Source organism: Acinonyx jubatus, chromosome C1 (genome assembly GCF_027475565.1).
Source record: "Acinonyx jubatus isolate Ajub_Pintada_27869175 chromosome C1, VMU_Ajub_asm_v1.0, whole genome shotgun sequence".
NCBI classification, from domain to species: Eukaryota; Metazoa; Chordata; class Mammalia; order Carnivora; family Felidae; genus Acinonyx; species Acinonyx jubatus.
This window is the reverse complement of record NC_069381.1, coordinates 33,142,180-33,156,148: the sequence shown is the minus strand read 5'-3', so window position 1 is coordinate 33,156,148 and position 13,969 is coordinate 33,142,180. Positions and strand designations below refer to the sequence as shown.

Genomic DNA, 13,969 nt, shown 5'->3' with positions numbered 1-13,969 from the left:
ATCAGAGCCCTGCTTTTCTCCACCACATACACCGCCCACCCCTCAGCTCCTACAGGTTGGATCAATAGAGCTTACATATTAGCAACATATAATCCACGAGTGGTTAGTGCCCTTCCAGCCTTGTTAAGAACAGATCAAATACCGGGGGACAGAGTTGCAGACACAATTCTTGAGAGGGACTTTTTAATGTTTGTCTTTCAAATTACAAAAGATAGGTTTATGCAACATTCGTTCAATGGAATTATAAATACGTATAAATAATATAGTAGTAAATCTATTGTATAGATTAATAGTAAAATCTAAAATAGCGAAGAGTAAAATCTAAAAATGTCTTAGAGGGGCGCCTGGATGGCTCAGTTGGTTAAGCATCCAAATTCAGCTCGGGTCATGATCTCACGGTTCATGAGTTTGAGCTCCGCATTGGGATCTATGCTGACAGCTCAGAGCCTGGAGCCTGCTTCGGATTCTGTGTCTCCCTCTCTCTCTGCCCCTCCCCTGCTCATGCTCTGTTTCTCTCTCTCTCTCAAAAGCAAACGTTAAAAAAAAGAATGAAAAGGTCTTAGAAAATTTTTCAATGACATGGAGAGACATCCACAGTATTATTAAATGAAAAGAAAAATAAAACCAGTTCCCAAAACATATAACTTGACTGATATTTAGGGGGATGCCTAGAAGGATCTAATGGCAAATTGTTAACACTAGTGGTTATGGCTGGACAGGAGGATTGCATGGGATTATGTTTTTTAAACAATTTCTATGCCTAATGTGCGGCTTGAACTCACAACCCCAAGATCAAGAGTCTCATGCTCTACTGACTGAGCCACCCAGGCGCCCCTTATTTTTTCTTTTCTTTTTTTCTTTTTTTTTATAATTTTTTTTTAACGTTTATTTATTTTTGAGACAGAGAGAGACAGAGCATGAACGGGGGAGGGGCAGAGAGAGAGGGAGACACAGAATCGGAAGCGGGCTCCAGGCTCTGAGCCATCAGCCCAGAGCCCGATGCAGGGCTCGAACTCACGGACCGTGAGATCGTAACCTGGGCTGAAGTCGGACGCCTAACCGACTGAGCCACCCAGGCACCCCCTTATTTTTTCTTTTTGATCAACTGTATTTTCTAATTATTTTTTCCAGAATGAAAATGTATTATTTTGTAATTAAAATATATTCATAAATGCAGGATGAATAGTGACTTAGGTCCACCAGTCAAAAAAAAAAAAGCAACAACAACAACCTGGGTTTCATTCCATACTGTTCATTTATTCACTCAATAAATAGTCAAGTGTTTATATGTGCAGGTGTTAGGCACCACTCTAAGTTCTGTTCAACAGCAAGTTCAGCAGGTCCAGAACAATATTACTATGAAGAAGACATCTGGAAGGGGGGGGGGGTGTCAGCACACCTGGGGACTGGCCCTGTGCAGCCCTGTGTACCTGAACTTTTTTCTCCACAGTGATGTGGCTGTGGGTCTACTCAAGAGAATCAGCCTTTCCTTCTGAATGACTCACTGAGAGGGAGACACAGGAGCTCACACTATACATGAAAGGGCAGAGAGCAAACTTCTTTTGGGGATCTGTCACCATGCTGGGGACTTTCATGCCACCCTTTCACTGAGTCTTTCCAACTGCCTGGCATCTCCATTTTTGCAGATGAGAACATGGGGGCTCAGAGAGGGAAAACCGCTTGTCCAAGGTGACCCGGTGAGTCAGGAAGTCAGCTGGGATTTGAACCCAGCTCCTTCCAACAGAGACGATGTCTCCCTTCCACTGTAGCACCCACTGCCTTCCTCCATATCCTCTATTAGCATCAATGTTCTGTAGCACCATGTGCTGAGCACCCTGCTAAGGGATTTGTCTCAGGTATTGATGATCTCATTTACTCTCCACCTGAGGTGGGGACGAAAGGTAGGTGTCTCACTGATAAGGAGTCCGAGGCTCAGAGAGGTTGCCACCTACCCCAGATCACACAGCTCTGCAACGAGCAAGACTGAGATTTGCACTCTGTCCTACTGGGTTCAGAGCTCTGTTCCCTAATGCGTGCACCACCCTGCCTCTCCTATCCCAGGCAAGGAAATACTCATACTGAACATTAACAAGTGTCAGCTTTTCTTTCCCTTTTGTTTGCTTTTTACAACATTCACTGTCCTCTTGTGGGGAGTCTGTGTAACCTGGAAGGATAGAGAAGACAGAAGAGCGCAGGAAAAGGGAAGACAGAGGAGGAATGTCTGACAATTCATCAAGCTGTAAGAGCCAACACCTCATTCTTCTACAGGAATAAAAATTCAGTTTCTGGAAAAGTAGCATGACATGGTGAAGAAAGAGACTGAAGATTTGAAACCAGGTTCTTGGAGGTACAGTTAAAGGAACTGGAAATACTTAGCCCGGATAGAACCAGTTTTGTTCATTCAACTAACAAATATGTATAAGGCTCCTCCTCTGGGGCAAGTGTTGTGCAAGGTGCTGGGGACACAGAAATAAACAGGACAGACATGGCCTCTGTCCCCATGGGACCTACAGTAGGTGGGATGGTCACAGTCCCTGCCTGCAAATATCTGAAGGGGTGGTGGGGAAGAGAGAATGGCCTTGTTCTGGGTGGGTCCAGAAGACAGAGCTGGGATTGTTGTATGGAAGCCGTGGTGGGCAGATTTCCTCCCCAACAACGGAAGACCTTGCCAACAGGCACAGATCTTCCAAGATGGATGGCTGCCTCAGGGAAGCAGTGAGCTCCCTGTTATGAGGGGAAAGAGGTGAGCACTTTGAGAGGATATGGAAAAGGGGCTATATCTGTCAGCTTCGGCTGCCAAAACAAAACACCACAGACTGGGTGGCCTTATTTATCACAGTTCTGGAAGCTGGGAAGTCCAAGATCAAGATGGCAGCCAATGTGGTTTCTGGTGAGATCTCTCTTCCTGGCTTGCAGACAGTTGCCTTTTTCCTGTGTTCTCACATGGCCTTTCCTTGGTGCCTGCTCATGGGGAGGGGGAAAGAGAGGGAGAGAGAGAGACCCATCTGGTGTCTCTTCTTATAAGGGCACTATCGCTATCATGAAGGCCCTGCCCTTGTGACCTCATCTAAACCTAATGACGGCACAAATACCCCATCTCCAAATACCATCACGTTGTGAGGTTAGGGCTTCAACATATGAATTTGAGGGGGACAAACATTCAGTCCATAACAGGGTTTTCAGCATGAACAGGGCAGCTGAACTAGGTTCACCATGGGAAGCCCTTCTATATCTGATTCTGTACTTCTGGAGAAGCTGAGGCCCATGCAAACCCCTTGCAAAGGGTCAAGTATGACACAGATAACTGAAGTTGAGCAGGGTGAGTTGTGGCTCACCCATGGCTCCCCTTTGCTCTGGGACTAGAAGTACAAAGAGGAGCCAAACCACTATTTGCTTATACACCCTGGGAAAGTCCCCTGCCCTCTTGTAGTCTTTTTCATCTGGAAAAGAGGGTGTGGTGGTCCCACCTACTCAGAAAATTATTGCGAAATGGGGATGAGTGGGGGAAATGTGTGTTAAAGCTCAGCGCAGAGCCTGACATATGATAAGCACTCAGTGGATGGGAGCTTCATTTCTGCTGACTAATAATAATTATAACAAGTGCCTGCTGTGGGGTTTCCACCCAGTCAGGGAACATTCAGGAACACAGCTGAGGTGATTAAGGTGTGGCATCTCTCCACCTCACAGGATGTTTAATTCTCACAGGGTCCCCTCTTGGGGTAAGAGTTAGGGAAGTCTTCCTTGTGGAAGGGACATTCTGAGTTGAAACATGAAGGAAGCTTGAAGAAGTCTAGAGGGAAGGGGCAAGGTTGTTGTAAACTAAAGGTTGAGAAAAAAAGAGGCTGTTGGGCTAACTGGAGAAAGAAAACAGTTCATGTGACCCCACAAATATATTCACCCACTTCATCATTCACCACCTCCCACAGCCCCACCTTGGATCCTGCCAACAACCATAATGGCTCCAGCTCAAAAATCACAACTTGAACATCCAACTGACTACAGCCTCCACTCTTTCACCACATGTACCACCTTAGTCGCCTCCAACTGTCCATCACACTGGCTTCTCCAGCCACTGACCCTCTATCTTCTTCTAGTCCATCAACCCTCTTCTTTCTCTCATGTCTTTCCCCCCACCCCCACCCCCAGGCAACCCCTCTCTACTCTCTGTTTCTATGAGTTTAACAGGTTTTTGTTTTGTTTTGTTTTTAGATCCCACATATAATGTGATATTGTCAGTATTTGTCTTTCTCTGACTTGCTTCATTAGCATAATGCCCTCGCAGTTCATCCATGTTGTCACAAATGGCAGGATTTCCTTCTTTTTCACTATTGAATAATATTGCATTGTATACATACCAAATCTTTATCCATTCATCAATAGATGGACACTTAGGTTGTTTCCATATCTTGGCTATTGTGAATAATGCTGCAATGAACACAGGAGTGTGCATACCTTTTTAAGATCCTGTTTTCATTTCCTTTGGCTATATACCCAGAGTGGGATTGCTGAGTCATGTGATAGTCCTATTTTTAATTTTTTGAGGAACATCCATACTGTTTTCCATAGTGGTTACACCAATCTACATTTCCCACCAACAATGATACATGTTCCCTTTTCTCCACATCCTCACTAACACTTGCTATATCTTGTCTTTTGGATGATGGCCATTCTACCAGGTGTGGGTCATGTCTTCCTTTACTGCAGCTCAGAGTGAAGGTCCAACTTTTCAATGGTAGTCTTGCCAATGCCATGAATTCTCTTGCCACCCCCCCTTGGTTTTTTTTTTTTTTTTTTTTTTGATAGACTGATTGGGCAAACCTCTCCCCATTTGCTTCCTGTGGCTTGCTGTGCCTGGCAGCCAAACATTGCTAAGAGCTACATGCCATGGGGCATGGGGCAGAGGACTTTCCCACGACTCTGGAACCCTCACCTCAAAAGGGCCTTGGACACTGACCAGCAATCATCCACCCTCCAATGGCCTTGTCACACCTTCACCACAGTCCTCAAGCCAGCTTCTTCTGCCTTCATTCTCAGTGGTGATTCTATCTTCTACTTAACAGAGAAAGAAAACCCCATCCCTTATGTTCTACCCACCCCCCCCCCCCCCGCCACACACACCTCTATACCCATCCTTTTCTTTTTTTCTTCTATTTCAACATGGAAGCTGATTTTCTCATCAAAGGTCAATTTTTCCTCCTGGGTTTTGATGCCCTCCCTTCACTCTTTCCCAGAAGCCTTGTATTTCTTATTATCCCTCCTTTCTCTTGGATTTTCGACCTCTACTACAAGGCCTGTGAGGTCTGACTTCCCCTCTCCTCTCCAGCCCCACTGTACCTCATGCTCCCTCCATCCCTGGGCTCTTACTACACTGGCTTCTTTTGAGTCCCTTTAACTTCCTAGGATACCCCCATCACAGGACTTTGCACATGTTGTTTCTTCATCTGGAATGTTCTTCCCACTCATGCTGCAGACTTGGCTCAAGTACCACTTCCTCAGGGAAGCCCTCCTTGACTTCCCAAAGTTGGTCAAATTATCTTGTTACATCTTTACTTAGCACTCTATAGCTCTCTTTGTAGTGCCATGGTTGTGACTTGATTATCTGTACGTTTATCTGTTTCCCTTATAATATCGTTTCCCTCGATGAATTCCTAGGCAAGAGAGTGGGTCTTTGCCCATCATTATATCCCCAATGCCTGACCTAGTGGACTCAGTCTCCAGCATTACTAATAATAGTAGGTGTTCAATTAACGAGCATGTAGTGAGCATCTACAGGGTGCCACGTTCTTCTGTACATTTGGTTGCATTTAATCCTCACGACAACCTGGCAAGTAGGTATTTTGCTCTTTATAGATGAGATCATCATGGCTCAGAGACGCTAAGAAACTTACCCATGGTACACGCTGGAGATGACCGAGCTTGAGCAAAAACCTGTCCGTCTGACTCCAAGCCAGAATTCTTATCAGTTTCCCCAGCTGCCAGGAAGGGGAAGGATACATTCTCATATCCACTCCCATACTCTGAGGGCCCACGCATACTAGGTGCTCCATAGCATTATCTCAGTTCATCCTAAGAATCAGCCTGTGAAGTGGGTGTTCTATCCTTTTCCAAGTGTGGTAATTGAGATACAGAAAGGTTTTGTGAACAGCCCCAAATTACTCAGCAAAACAGCAGAACTGAGCTTCAACCCAGGGTATCAGGGCTATTTTCACTGGACCAGGCACGACAGAACAGGTAAGTGAAAACATAGCCAGGGTGGAGGATCTTTAAACTCCCTTAAAGGACTGAACTAGCTTCTGGGCCTTTTCTTTGGCCCACACTTGACAACCTGAGTCATCTTGGCTTTGAGGAATACTCGTGCCTAGATCTGCTCTGTTGACCCAAGACCCTGGATCAGACAGTTTCCAGCCAAGGGGGAGGCAAGAGTAGGAATCATGCCACATCCTTGGCTCCAACTCAAGGATCCATTGTCAAGATGGGAGGTGGCAATAAACTGTCTGGTCTTAGGGTGGCTTCCCGAAGACAGCTCCTGTTAGCCATCACCCTCCTTCCAGGGCACTGGGTAGAAGCACAGGGTTAGGTGCTAGAGGCCCACAGGCCTGGGGCAGAATCTGCAAGTTTCCAGCTGGAACAGAACCAAAGAGCCTTTGAGCACTGGAACTGCTTGTGCCTGATCCTCGTTGTCTGACCTTCTGGTAGCCAGAAGAGACATATCACCTGTAGCAGCCTATGCTAAAGGTAGGGTTCCTAGGAAGGCTTCCTTTGGCTGACAGAGTGACAAAACCACCATCTAAGTGGTGGGATGGACATTCTGCCCACCTGGGCCTCCCTATGGAGGACCCACTGGTGCCACAATGGTCTTCTTCGCTCATGCCTTTCTTCAAGAAATAACTGAATAGAGCAACGTTTCTCGAATTATCGACAACACATCTCAGAGCCATTTTTTCATATTTTGCACTTGGATGTCAAAGCAATGTCAAATTGCTGCAAAATGTTTCTAAATGCTTACTCAGAATTTTAGTATTTAACTCACTGTGGACTGGTAACAAGAGTGGCTGGTCTCTGTCCAAGAGCCTTCTGTGGCAGCAGGATCGGAGGACTGACTGGATCGGGTAGACAAATATTCCAGCTTCCTTGTCCTTCTGTGGGACACTTTCTGCAGTGTGTTCCACATAGTTTATCCGAGGGTCCCCTGTGGGACTGAGCCCCAGTTACCTAAGAGGCAACTTGCTCATCTTTTATTGACTTTTCTCCCTTCTCTGTCTCTTCTCCACTCCTTCACTACGCTTCCTGAGGACACCCTGTGAAATCTAGCACCTGCACCTAAATCTTGGATTCAGTGTCTGCTTTGTAGGGTACCCAAATTAGGACACTTTCAAAGTTCAGTCCCATTGTCTCGTTTCATGCACCCTTGACTAGAGCCAACTTAAACTCTCAACTAGATGCCCTGTGCATTGGCCTTCCATGTCTTTGTTCTTGCTGTGCCTGTTACCTAGAAGCCCTGCTGGCTTTTGCATTCGTCATCTCCTATCTGTTTTTCAAGAACCAGCTCAGGTTCCATTTGTTTCATGATAAGAACAAAGAGTGGTGTTGGCTCAAGGCTTTGAACTCCCAGAGCAGTCGATCAGTTATGGTATGATCTTTGTCTCCCAGGTTCCTTGACCAAGTGGAGTCGACTGACAATCTCCCTGCCCACACCCCTCCTGTCCCCCCTGCCGCCCCACTGATGTTTGATCACTTACTCCCATGGCCACAACTAGACCTATCATGTCTCAGAACTGTGCCGGCTCAGGGATCTTAAAAGCCAGAGTCCCCAGGGGGGGCCACAGACGAGGCTCTTGCTCTGTTGCTCCAGGGGCTTATGCTCTCTGAGGTCACCAAGACCTCCCATCTCCTCCTCCTTCAGCCCGACTTACTCTCCTAGCCCCAGTCTTTCCCCCAAACTCACCGGCCGCTTGGCCACTTCCAGCCCTGCAACTGCAATACCCAGCCCTGGGCCACTCGGCCCATCGGCCTCGTGGGATCTCTCTCTACCAGCAGCCTGGGAAGTGCAAAGCAGTTAAAGGCACCCACAGGAGTTACCAGGGCTGGAATCCTGGCTCCACTACATACTCATTGTGTAACCTTGGGCAATTACCTAAGTTTTGGGTCTACAGGCTCCTCACGCATAAAAGAGAAAAATAATGAAACATGCCGCTCAGGTGGACGGTTCAATTTTCAAATGCCAAAGACATGAAAAACCCTCAATAAAAACAAAACAAAACAAAACAAAACCCAAACCTGCTTTTGTTGACATTGCTTGTATATGTCCACTTCATTGGGTTGGTGGTAGGAATTAAATGAAACAATGCATGTAAACCGTGCATTACATGAAATGATGCATGTAAAACTTAGAACCGTGCCAGGCACAGGGTAGGCACTCCATAAATGTTGGCTGCTGGTATTATTACTGAACTAGTCTCTTGGACAGCAGTAATAAATCACAGCAAACTTGTGGCTTAAATTAATAGAAATGCATCATCTCACAGTTCTAGAGGCCCAGAAGTCTGAAATAAAAATATCAGCGGGTTGGATTCTTCTGGGCCTCTCTCCTTGCTTCAGGGGGATCCTGGAATCCTCAGTGTTTCTTGGCTGTGGCTGCATTACTATGGCCCCTGCCTCTGCGTCTCAGAGCCATCATCCTCTCTTTGCGTCAGTCTCAGATCCCCCTGGCTTTCTCTTGTAAACACACCTGCCACCCTCCCTAAATCGAGGCTGATCTCATCTTGAGATTCTTAACTTAATTACATCTGCAAAGACCCTTTCTCCAAATATGTTCACCTTCAAAGGTTCCAGGGGTTAGGATTTGGACATATCCTGTGGGGGCTAGCACTTAACCCAAAAGCGATCATGACAAGAATTTCAGTGGATAGGCGGGAGCAGAGGCCTGACTGCAAAGAATGAAGAGACAAAGAAGGAAAACAAAGAGAGAGAGAAAGAAGATTTAAAAAAAAAAAAAAGGACAAAAGGGAGATGAAAAAAGGTAGATAATTACTGGAGAAGCTTGGTTAGGAAGGAATGCAAAAGGACAGGGAGCTGGAGAAGTAGTAGGGAGAAGAGGAATTTTTGTTCCCCTTTGAAATTATGGTAGAAACTTGGGTCTCTTGGGGGAAAAGATGATAGAGAAGAAGACCTTCAAGACGCAGGAGAGTGAAGGGAGGAGCCGTGGGGCAAAGAGCAGGCCCCAGGGCAGAGTCACCCTCAATAAATCAGGGCCGAATGGCTGACAGCAACTCTTGGGATGGGTCAGCTGCTGACTCACGCAGGCTATGAAGCAAGTCAGAACAGAGATGTGGTCGGAGAAGAAAAGGGTGAGCCAAGCAGCCACCAAAGACAAGAGAAAACATTACCAACTAGCCTCGGAATAGCCTGAGACTTAAAAAGCCTGAGTCAGAGATTATACATTGGACAGTTTGTAAAGCACTGTCTCTGGTCTCTCATCTGAAGCTCCAAATACTGCTCGAGGGCAAGCAGAATGACGATGCCCCTCAGGTGGGGGAGGGGAGGCCTTGGGGTTACCAAAGAACACACGGAAGCCCCAGGCAAGGAGGCAGGGAGCCCAGGGAGGTGCTGGGGGATCCTCTACCTGGGTGCAGGCAGAGACACCACAAGGCCCCACGTAGAAGCGTGCACTCTTGTACTATTCCTCACATTCCCTTTTTCACTCTCCTCCCTGGGCTTCTTTGAGATGGGTCATCGCGGGTTTCTGCCTCTTGGATCCTCTCCAGACCCTTTCCAGAGCACCTTTTCTTCCTCCGACCCTCACACGAATCAAAACCAGATTTACCTTATCCTGCAACAGGCTCCGGCCAGGTCTCCCTACCTCTCGGCTTCTCCAGTCCCTCATCCAAACCGCTACACCATGATCTTCCTCAACCACCTAGATGATTTTCTTGTTCACCTGTTGCTCACCTGTTTAAAGTTCTCTGCTGACCTCCCACCTCTGTTGGGTAAAGCACAAACCAGCTTTCCGATCTGGGTTAATTTCCTCGCAGTTTTTTTTCCCATGCAGTTAGTAGAATCTCCCTCTGCGAGGTTGCTGGGAAGGTTGAATGGAAGACTGAGTGAAGTCCTTAGCACACGGTAGAGCACCCAGCCCAGCACTACACGTGGCAGCTATTATGCATATTTATATACACATCGTATAAAATTGGAGTCATGCTGTTTTATAACTTCCCCTTTTCACTTACCAGCATATCTTGAGGTTTCCTCATCTCTTTAATATTCTTCAAGAGTGTGATATTTAATTTCCCCACAGCCTTCCTTCTACGAATGCTGCACAGTCTATCTACCCAGGTCCCTGTCATTGAAAATTTAGAAGACTTCCAATTTACCCCAATTACAAATAAGGCTGGGATAAATCAGCTTTGATTTTAGGGCACATCCTGGAAGCAGAATTGCTAACTCAAAGGATTACTCTTCTAAAAGTTTTCATACGTACTGTCAAATTATCCTGCAGAATACTACAATTTACCTCCTCGGCAGAGAAAAAGGCCCTGGCTTCCCCCACATCGTACCAGCATCTGGTGTTTTCATTATTTTTATCTTGACCAATTCTATAGATAAGAAAAGCCGGAATCTCCTTTTCATTTGTACTTTGGGATTTCTGACATTTTCATAAGGTTTTTGTATTTCCTCGGTGAATTACGTTAATCATCCTTTGCCCCTGGTGTCCACAGGTCAGTTCCTCTCATTGTTACGGGTTTAGCAGGACTTGAAAGGGCCGCTGCGGATGGAAGCCCTTGGGCAGCTTCCTCCCCGCCCTTCTGAGCCTCTTCCTCCCACATTCCCACCCTCCCGAGCCTTCCTCTGCTCCCCAGGGAACCTTTGTCATTCAAAGTAGCCCTTGCTTCCCAGGGCCTTTTCCCAGGAAAGCCCACTCACACCGCCCTCTCCACCTTTTGCTGGCCTTCCCTCTGGGAGCCCCACATTCTTGCAGCTCCCACCTCACCCCTCTCCACACCCTGCACATTCACCCCTGAAATTCCTCAAGGAGGCCCAAAGCCACAGAGGACCCAGACTGACCTAGCCCTGGAGCAAGAATCCCAGCCCTGCCCTGTTCTGGCCTGAGAGGGGGGAGGATTGAGGGGAGGTGGGGAGCAGTTCAGAGGAACAGTTGTCCCCAGAGGACGGCCTGGGAGAGCAAGGCCACAGTGTGAGGTGGGAGAAAGAGCTTATTTTTGATGTCTTTTTGATGTTTGATGTCTTTCTAGCACAGAGCTCACACCCCAGGTCAGTCACTCCAAGGCTGTCACCTCACTCTCTGGCAGGGTCATAAAAAGGGGGAAATGCAACATTATGCATAAACAGCTGGCACGGAAGTCAGGTGCACAGATCACCACAAGGCCCCAAGGATCAGGCATGGCTTCCCCAGGAGCGATCCCCAGGACCCAGTGTGTATCAGTCCCCCAGGACCCAGTGAAGAGAGAGTGTATCAGGCAGAAGGAACAGCTTGAGCAAAGGCTAGGGGGTCCTGGCTGAGTTCACGTACATGAAGCACCCAAGGCGTCCCTAGGGTCGGTGGCGCCGGGACTGACAGGGAAGCTCCCACATCGGCTCGAGCTGTGGCCCCCGCCCGGCTTTCCTTCAGGCCCCTCTCTGCCTTCGCCCATTCACTCCCGCTCCGGGGACAGACGGCAGTGTGGCGGTGGGGCCGGTGCCGGGCACTGCGGGCCCGCCCTGCATGTTGAGGGGAAGCAAGCCTCGACCCGAGTGATCAGAGCCGGAGGGCGCCCCGAGGACAGTGACTAAAACCGGGAGTCAGAGGCGGCTTCCCAGAAGCAGCCTTCGAACTGGGCCTTGGGGTGCAAGGTGGTCAGGTGGCGGGGGCGGGGAAGGCGGGCCCTGCGCTTGGCGGGGGGGGGGAGGGGGGGCGGAGGGGTCGCCCGAACCCCGACCGGGAAGCTCGGCGGGGCGCTCTCGGGAAGGGGCAGGACTAAGGACTAAGGGGGCGAGGGCCGCCTCCGTCAGCCCCCGACCAGGCAGCTCCCGCGCCCCCCGCCCCCGCCCTGCCCGCGGCCCGCGCACGTAGCGCTCGTCTGCTGGCGCGCCCAGGCAGGTGACCCTGCGCCCTGTCGTCGGGCGGGGCGGCGCCTGCCCGCTACCTGCCCGGCCGCCAGCGCCTCCGGGGCCCCGCGGACCGAAAGGGGGCGGGGCAGTCTCTTGCACCCGAGGCAGGCGGCGGGGTCGGGGTGCTACGGGCAGCCTGTCTGGACCCAGACAAAGAGAGGGGCTGCCCCGGGGCCCGCAGAAACGAGGCCGGCGGCCGGGCGGGGGTCGGGCAGGTGGTGAAATGTACAGTCCCGGGATTTGCAGGAGAGGCGCGGGCAGGGCTCCCCAGTACTCACGCGTGCCCAAACCACACCCCCACCCCGCGTGTGAGGACGAGGACTCCGCCTCGGGCCTCTAAGTGGAATTCGATGTACAAGGACATCCGGGTACACAAGTCTGCGCTCCGGAATGTCTTATCTAGGAGCCAACCTAGATGGACCGGTCTCCAAGGGGCCCTTTATGACAGATTGTCCAGTCCTGTCCGCATCAAAGGGAGGCGGAGAGGTGGCGCCGATGGAGGTCAGTGGGGAGACCAACGCCTTCTCAAGCCAGCCGCAGCACCACCACTGCGGGCACTCGTGCCTATAGGCTACCCTCGTGCTTGCTCACAGTCCCGCAAACACACGGGTACCCACGTATGCGCGTGCACGTGTGTGTAGTCCCACAGACCCTTGTCCACACCTGATCTCACACATGCACGCGTCGGTTCGTGCCCCTCACCAGCCACTCAAGAGATACCCGACTAGTCGAGAAGGGTTAGAGAATGAACTCCAGAACGATCCTTTGCATTATCTCTTCAATTCACCCTCCTCGCACTCGCCTCCACTCCACCACTTTGTCCTCGGCGCAGGGCAATCCAGGGGCAGATAGGGAGAAAGAATGGGGCCTGGCTCACAGGAGATCAAAAGCACTGAGAGGGAATGTTTTCTGGACCGGGAGCGGCTGCCCTCCCCCACCACACCCACCGGCCAAGCCTCTGAGAAGGGACCTCCCATCCCCCATCTAAACAGCTACATGCAAAGCCTGGGGACCACCCAGGAAAAATTTGTAGGCAGCGGAAGAACTGGGAACTGAAAGGCTGGGCCCCTACCGTTTGCGGGGAGGCGCAGTGGTTGCCTCTGCTTTATCAGTACAGTGGCGAACAGGGCCGAGTTCTGTGATCTGCCCCCTCCAGTTCTGCCTTTCTGCTTTGGACCTGATCTGCAGATTTAGGGAGTGGAGCCCTTGTGCTCACAAATACCTCCCCCTTGCAACCTGGCCTACAGTCCCCATGCCTTGGAGAGGGAGCTCTGGGAGCAGCAGAGAGAAGCTTCAGAGAGGTCAACTAGCCTGGTTCAATCTCCCCTAGGTCAACCAGAGAGGCAGGAGACCAGGCCCGTGCCCTCCCCCCTCCAGGCACTGAGCAACAAGTTACACAAATGCAGACTTCAAACTGTAGCCCAGGGGCACAGGCCTGGGGATTGGTGTCCAAAGAGGGAGGGCAGGCTCCCCAAACAGATATATAGGTGGCTCTCAGTACCATGCGGTGACCGAAAGAAAGGAATAATGAGTAGGTGAATAAGTGGATGAATAAATGAATGTCCGAGGCCATAAATTTCTTTGGGTTGAAAACCCTCAGCAGGCCTAGGCTGAGACTTTTTGTGGATTGTCACCGCTCTGACCCTGGAATGTGTCATCGCCCCAGCAGGCTACAGCTCCCCAAGGGCCTGGAAACACTTTGATTCAGTCCCTCTGCTCCTGGGTGCAAGGCCTGACATCCACAAGGTGGCCAAGCTGTGCTTTCTGAAAATCTAGAGCTGCGTGTTGATTGTCCATCTCCCCAGACTGAGAACTTTTCACATGCATCTTCAGTGTCTGGGTCAGATTCCTTTCTGTCCCCGTC

The 13,969-nt window shown here is 49.8% G+C and overlaps 2 long non-coding RNA genes across 2 annotated transcripts in view; both read right to left on the bottom strand.

Moving 5' to 3' along the window:
- Positions 1-13,969, bottom strand: part of LOC113599396 (uncharacterized) — an 84,431-nt gene that overhangs the window by 44,203 nt on the left and 26,259 nt on the right. The gene's annotated exons all lie outside the window — the stretch shown is intronic.
- On the bottom strand, positions 1,347-8,506 carry LOC128313533 (uncharacterized). The gene is made up of 3 exons (XR_008294387.1): positions 7,031-8,506; positions 5,889-5,972; positions 1,347-2,961 (listed from the first exon to the last, which is right to left on the bottom strand). It is a non-coding gene; the product is annotated as an uncharacterized LOC128313533 (long non-coding RNA).